The sequence below is a fragment of the Schistocerca nitens genome, chromosome 1, assembly GCF_023898315.1.
Source record: "Schistocerca nitens isolate TAMUIC-IGC-003100 chromosome 1, iqSchNite1.1, whole genome shotgun sequence".
In the NCBI taxonomy this organism is placed as follows: Eukaryota; Metazoa; Arthropoda; class Insecta; order Orthoptera; family Acrididae; genus Schistocerca; species Schistocerca nitens.
Genome location: NC_064614.1, coordinates 1,166,170,819 through 1,166,178,679, shown reverse-complemented (window position 1 = coordinate 1,166,178,679; position 7,861 = coordinate 1,166,170,819).

Sequence of the window (7,861 nt, the reverse complement as noted above, 5' to 3'; positions counted from 1 at the left end):
AAAGCGATACAATTTGCAAAGAGCAGTATTTTCCGTGACACGATTTATTTCTGAAAAGTCGTCTATTAAAAGTAAAGATACTATCTTTCAACATGATACAGACATATTCAGATCAAGTGGAACACAATGTCTTTGTTGTCAGTGCTTTATATAAATTCCACTGTTTTTTTGTCACATTAACTATCTTTTGTTTCTTTTAGAGGGTATATCTACAGGATCATCACTACCAGCATTTGAATGTCATTTTCTTCTTCTTGTTCAGCATGTTCTCCATCATCATCTGGGTTGCTCTAGTTCGCTGCTGTGTTTGTGTCTTCAGTTTCCTCGTTAGCATCTCTCCTGGTTTTACTCGATTCGGAATATAATGTTTAAGAATTTCAGTGAATGACTTTTCAGACCTACAACTCCCAGAGGGCATGCGATAAAATTTAGGAAAATGGCCACCCGTAGCTACGTCGTCACCTACAGCTGATACATTTGTTCTGCCACCCAACACGTCTTTGCATAAGGCTAAAACTCGCTGAAGCTAACAGCAGCAGCCGACCAGACAAATAGCTACAGCAGCATTCTTATTTCTGTCTGATACTTTATATATTTCCTCTCCTTCTCTTCTTCTTTTCCATCAAGTATTTCCATTAGTTCCAGTGATGACATACAGTTTGCATATATTCGGCTATATTTAAGGTCTTTACTTAGCAGTTGTGCCTTAGTTACGTGTGCTCTATAGGTTGGGTATGATCCCTCCTCCTGGACATCTCTTACAAAGGTACTCCCCTTTGAACGCATGAAACGTAGGTCACTTTCGTGATTTGTTTTTCAAGAAAAATAGAAAGTAATGCTAAATCTGGTGACATTTTAACACTGGGCAGGTAGTGATCTTGTTATTTTAATGGTGCGATCGGATTAATCCTGCTATGGATGACCCACCTGCGATGTTACACAAAAATTATTTAACTGATACTAATTGGTTACTGTTGTTAAGTAATCTACTCAGAACAGTGAGGTGAAGACTAATCCTATTTAAATACGAGTAGTATGATGCCATCGAGATATTTATTACAAAATGTCAAGGAAACTGGAAAATGGAATCTGCACAATTGCAACATTCAGTTAAGCCCACACCTTAGTCTAAGTTTAAGACTGCTAGAACACCTATCTTTATGCATTTATTGCGCACCACATTTCGACGACAGAACGACAGAAACACCTACAAGGTTGTTAGTGTCCGGCCTCTTTGCTAGTAAATTCCCCCACTCTCACTTACGCTGACAACAGAGAGCTCAGAGAACAATCTCATGGAACTGAATACATTCCTAGTTACGGTTCGTTATTTCTCAAGCCGTGATGCGTATACCATCACAGCAGTCGACTAAAGCGCAAGTCAGCCACATCGATCAGCAGAAGGCTGTGGTCGGCGTGAAAACTATGTGTGATATGCAGATATGAACTTAACTAAACAGAGGACATCTAGTTGCATCCGAAAACTCCTACATCCGAATTGACTCAAGTACGGGGTCCGTTCACGAATGAAGACAATCTGCTTACACACTTGCCAAAAATGGCTCTGAGCACTATGGGACATAACATCTGAGGTCATCAGTCCTCTACAACTTAGAACTACTTAAACGTAACTAATCTAATGACATCACACACATCCATGCCCGAGGCAAGATTCGAACCTGCGAAGCGCCGAGAACCACTCGGCCACACCGGCAAGCTCACTTGCCAAGAATAGACGCTTGGCCGAAGTGTGCAGTCATAAGTGAGCAGAGATTTGTCTCTCTGCTTGCAGAGAAACAAATTGTTCCTGCTTCATGTTGCACAATCGGCATTGTCACAGACTATGTTAGTGAATGATCACTGGACGCTTTGCCAGCAATGTCTCAAACAAATAATACACTCTCCAGGAAAGAGTGAGGCTGGACACCCACCAAAGAGTCGTTGACACCTTCTGCCTCAGTATTAGCAAACCTCGGTGCACTGATTTGAGATCAGCCAACGCGATTTCCCCACACTGTTTGTAGACATGTAGCTGCTGACCAACTCCGAGCAGTTCTTAGAAAAATGTTGTACAAGCATCTCTAACAATTTAAAGCAACGCCCACCCGAAGGGCTTAGGAAATCGCAAGCCCTCCTGGAAACAGCGGAAATAAAGTGCCACAGGTTCTGCGTTGGAAGAACTGTTAACTGTTGACCCATGGGCGCCTGTGTGGCGACGGGAGACACTTTCCGAAAGGGTGACAAAAAAACTGCAGGAGATTTTTGTGAGAGGCTTCGCTGAGATGCGTGTTTCTGTCCCGCAGGTGGGAGGAGCAGCCCGCGCGTGTGTGGCGCCCACGCCGGCGACAGAGGAGGAGCTGGCAGGCCAGGCACATGTCGATGCTGAGGGCGGAGCTCCTCAAACACCCCAGGGCGGTGGAGGCGGCGGGTGGCGGCGGCGGCGGCAGGTGGGGGCGGCGGCGCGGCTTCCAGGAGGCACCCGCTGCTGGACGGTCTGCAGAGGAGGCCGTACCTGCCAACCCTGGTCGCACTGCTCATTTTCCTGGTCATCTACGTTCTGAGGAAGACTTGCGCCTCACTGGTGCGTCGTTCTTAGAGTATTTACAGAAGATTTAAATTCTGGCTACAGTCACCATGGATCTGAGTTCATGCCGCCTCTGCGCTTGAGTATCTTGTCCTGGGTGTACAGAGACAAGAGCTTCAGCAGTGACAACGACCTCCTTGCTGGAGGGAAATGAAAAGTCTGTTGCTAATTGTGTGGACGTCGATGTGTGTAGACGTGGGGAGGGGCAGTGCGGACGATCAGTGGTTGTGTGGAGATATATAATGTTTGTGTGTTTCAAAATACTTACATGTACCTTTGTACTCTCGTGGATCTATTAAAATAGATCAGATATAAAAGTGTTGAAATTTGTCATTTTAGATCCCTATTTTCCTGATCTCTATCCTATGTTTACCACATCTGGGACATGCCCTAATTCTTATCTCAGTACTGCACACTTGAAGTTTGTTTCTGTACTAGCAAATGAAACTATAATGAATGATGTATTACCAGTTAATAATTTGTAAATTACCCATTCAAGAAACAGTAAGGTTGTGAAAAAAAAAGAAGATGGCTGAATCCTCTTACCGATTCCTATCCACGTTGTGGTACGGCGTGATATAACAGGTTTGTTTCGAAAGAAAATGAAGTACTGTTCTCTTGATAAGATATTGCCAACCTAGTTGATGTACAGTGAATGTTTGCTGGTGAGCTGTAATATAGTAGTAAGTCGAATTAGCACTCTTATCACAACGTGTAGGGAATTATACAAAGCGATTACTGGCCTTAAGGGAAAGCTATTACCCTCCTGAGATTTATGTCATTTTAAACTTCAACAAGTGGAAATAAAGAGATATTGAATTAAATGAAATATGCAAAGTGAAGAACTTAATCAGCTGAACTTGCGCTGTGAAGTAACTAGCAATAGTCAGCTTTTGTTTAGTAGTAGCGATGAAAGTAATGTCAATAACTATGTGTTTGCAATGATGGCGGGAGGTAAGTATTATTTCTCGGCAGATAGTCATGATGTATATAACATAAAAAATAAGGAATAACAAAACAAATAAGGAATACTAGAGTTTTCTCAGCTGACAATGTAGCAACATTTTAAGGAGGGTTTTAATGCTGGGCATCGAAGTTCTATGAAATTATAAGCAATATACGAATGCAGATCTCTATTACAACGCCATGGAACCGAGGAACAGAGTGGTAATTAGCGGCACTACAGGACGCGTATTGTAAGAAATTCTTGACAAATTTGTAAGTATATGGAAACAACTATTCTCACACTCCACCTCTTTTTCGTCAGTTAAGTAAATTACACATGGAGATTCGCAAAGGAGCAGACGATTACTTGATGATATTTAGTGTCTAAATTGGAAAAACAAATTACCTATACATGCTATCACCGAAGAAGATCAAAGTATTTGGCCGGAGTTAGCGCACTAAGAACTTTCCAAGCAACGAATTATGAGATGTATTCTGAAGAGAGCAGATTCCTGAACGAATCAGTCTCGACTCTTATATGTGTCCTATGGCTGCTAAGAGTAGATGGATTTTTGGTTTTTGAATCTCTTAATGACTATGTGCATATATCAAGTAAGAGTGCAGAAAAGTGAATTATGAAACAAAGGAATCCGTTTTCTCAAACTATTAATAAAAGGATTGTGACAGAATGGTTAAAAGTACATAAAGTTTACTCCATCAGTGGATTCATCATATGGAAATTAATTTCCATACATACCACATGGCGAATGAAGTTTTAAATAATTTAGCGATGCACTTAACTGTCTATAGACTGTGAGCTATAGATGTGGTACACGTCTGTTATACTGAGTCTGCCTTATCCAGCAAAATAAGGTTCACTGGCCACATATCACGGTGACAGCTGACCAACAGCAACGTTCCCACCTCACAACACCCTACATCTCACAGACCCATCAGTTCAAGACCACAACAGTTGAAAAATTCGATTAACTAGGGCATGTATAAAATCTGTATCAAAACACACCAAACGACAGATTTATCAATTTGATATAGCCTACAGTATTTTCATGTTGCAACAGATTTGATACACGAATCAATCCACTAGCCGACATGTAGAACCATTTGTAAATACTATCATAATCTGTATTAATGGGAACAGAACGTTTATAATACATGTTGTAGACCCATGTACAACATACCTTAAGGACGTATTTAACGTCCAACAGTTGGGAATACACGTAATTCCCAATATGTACATCAGATTATTGTCTCGACATGTTCACATGCAGACTGAAGTCCAAAACAGCTGTTCCAACGTATATCCAAGATATTACCAAAGACACTACCGCTTTATATAGAAATAACTGTTTATATCGATAACTGGTTGGTTGGTTTCATGTTCCATGGATCATGTGCATGATAAATCGTAATGATGTGGAATGAGTTAGTTTACATACACATCACAAATTAATTTGTAAATATGGCTACATGCTGAACTTTCATAAAAGTTTTTTTAAAAAATACGTGGATATGAGTTACTAATTCCTATCCATCACTTTTTACACACTGCAGTCATAAGTTCTTCTATGGAATAAAATGAACAGTTTCGGTGTGTTTTCAAATTTTATGTTACTGTGTGTCATATTTTATACGACTGGGTAAGGTATCAAAAATTTTAGTTGCAACATTCTGTACCCAATTTTGTGCTAAAGACCAACTAAGTGTGGAGTATTGAATATCATTTTTCCTTCTGGTACCGTAATTATGTACAACATTGTTACTTTTGAACTGTAGTGGATTATTTACAACAAAATTCACAAAGAACTAAAGATACTGTGAGCAGAAGTCAGAATGCCCAACTTCTTAAATAGACATTTACTAGGTGATCGCGAGTGAGCATCACATATTATTCTTACGGCCAACTTTTGGGCAACGAGGAGTTTCTTTCTTAAACATGAGTTACCTCAGAAGATTAAACCACAGGACATTACAAAATGAAAATATGGCAAATATGCCAGCTTACAGATTTGTCGCTACCCATGGTTTCCAATGATTCTATGTGCAAGAGTGGCTGAACCAGGTTGCTTTAAAATTCCCAAAATTTGCTTACTCTAATTTAAGTTCTCATCAATATGGACACTTAGGAAGCTTAACACTGAGGGTTTGACCGTTCGCTGTAAGCCAGTCAATGATATGACTACTTTTAAGAACGTTGTTTACAATTTCTTCTGTTTCTGTATGTAAGCTTGGATTCATTGCAGTACCACTTTCGCCTGCAAAAAAGAAAAAGAACTAAGTCGACTTCTTATATATCAGACAGGAGATCGTTTACACTTATGGGAAAAATACAGCACACATAACATTACAAAGCCATAGCTATCTAAACGTAATAAGACGAATGCCAAATGTAGATTAGATAGAGCTAGCACTATAAAACGTGATTTGTATAATCATTACATGCATGAATTGCAAATGTCCCTAGAAAAACTATTCAGCGCATATCAGTGTTACAAAACGTAGAATATAACCAATCCAGTTAAAGAGGGAAAATACAGGAAAGGAGTGGACATTATCACAGTTGCACCATACAAATAACATCGGTTATAAAGTCAGGTCCACTCTGTTTTGCGACATTAATGCATATGAGCAGCGACTACCTATAACATAATGTAGCTAAAATATGAATTTATACTGAACTATTTTGTATTAACCGCGTCTTCGTTGTGAACAACACGAAATAGTCTATAGAAAAGTGGAATGTTCCACGAGATGGGGAAGGGGAGACGTGTGAGGGGGTGCTCATATATGTATATATATCCCCAAGTATGTACACAAAATAGTGAGAACATAATTCATACTCTATCGTAAACTACAGTGGAAAATCACAAAATACAGAGGGAGAAACTCCATATAAGCCAAAGTGCTGACGTACTCACATGATCTGTTAAGGACGACATTCATCGACATTCATGTTCATATCTTAATAGCGAATAAACTCACCAGTAGAAGGGGTGGAGTGGAAGGGGAGGGGGGGGGAAGAGGAAAGAAGCCACAACGTGCTTAGATGGAAGTCCGTTACACTGGAACATAGAACTCAGCAGTTAATTAAAGGTAATCTTATGAAATATAATAAAATTAGTGGTGGGGAAAATGCGTGCAATTATTGAAAGCTGATTCCATCTTTCAACTATTTTAGCCTTCGTCGCACAATATATTTCCAATCTGATGGTTTGACTATACGTTGTATCAGAAAATGTCTCCAGTGCCTATCACACCACAGGTGTTCTCACAGAAGTTCCACAGGCGAGCGTTTCACGGTAATAAGCTGGGTACGTGGACTTTCCACCTGTCGTGTTTCCGACTATTTGGGGCTGCCGCAGGTACCGTGGGGCTATGGACCAAGGCAGTTTCACACCGTAGTTATTCCGACCAGAGAGCCTCCTCGATTTCGGATTTACGTCAGTCGATCAGCAACGGTGGATATGTTTTCGCCGACAGTCGCGCAGTGCCCTTGTCGAAGGTCTTCGTTTCCGTATAGTTTCGTAGGCCTAAACACGTAAGATCTGGACACTACTAGTAATGGAAATAATTCGAACAACGAAAGGGAAACACTGTCTTCTCAAGAATACTCATTGCCACCAGATGCACAGGTAATGTGATGAGAATACGAGCTATGTTTTGCAAATTCCGAATGGAGTAAGTGTCGAGGCGGTTTAGAACTGTAAATGGCAGAATCATTGCTGAAGAGCAGCATTCTTGCCCACCTGACGAAGCAGATGTGCAGATTAAAAAACGATTGCGTAGCTGCAGGAAAAGAGTCACGAAGAAAATATAGTGCCTGTGTTCCAAATTTTTAAAGAGCAGTTTCGAGATTTGAAGATAAAAGTTTAGATTTTTTTCGCAAATGAGCCAAATTATGAGAATTCCAAAACTGTATTGTGTAAAGCAAGAAGGGAAACTATTGAGACTGACCGTGACGTTGGTATAAGTTCAAAGTATCAACAGGGTGAAAACATTTTGAAATTTACTTACGGTATCACTTTTTTGAAAACTGACGATAGGTCTGTTCCTCATAAAAGAATCCTGATGTTCGGTTGTGAAGAAGCAAAGAAAATCCCGCGTGAAAACGGAATAGTTCTTATGGACGAAATATTGCAGAGTTGTTCGAAACTGTTCGAACAAACGCACACCAACACACTTTACATCAGAAGCACAACATAAGTGAGACAGGTATTACCTCTTTTCTTTGCTTTGCTACCTGACAGAAGTCAATATACACAAAGACTTCTTTCTGGATTGAAAAGTAAGATGCACTTAACGTCATCGAAAACT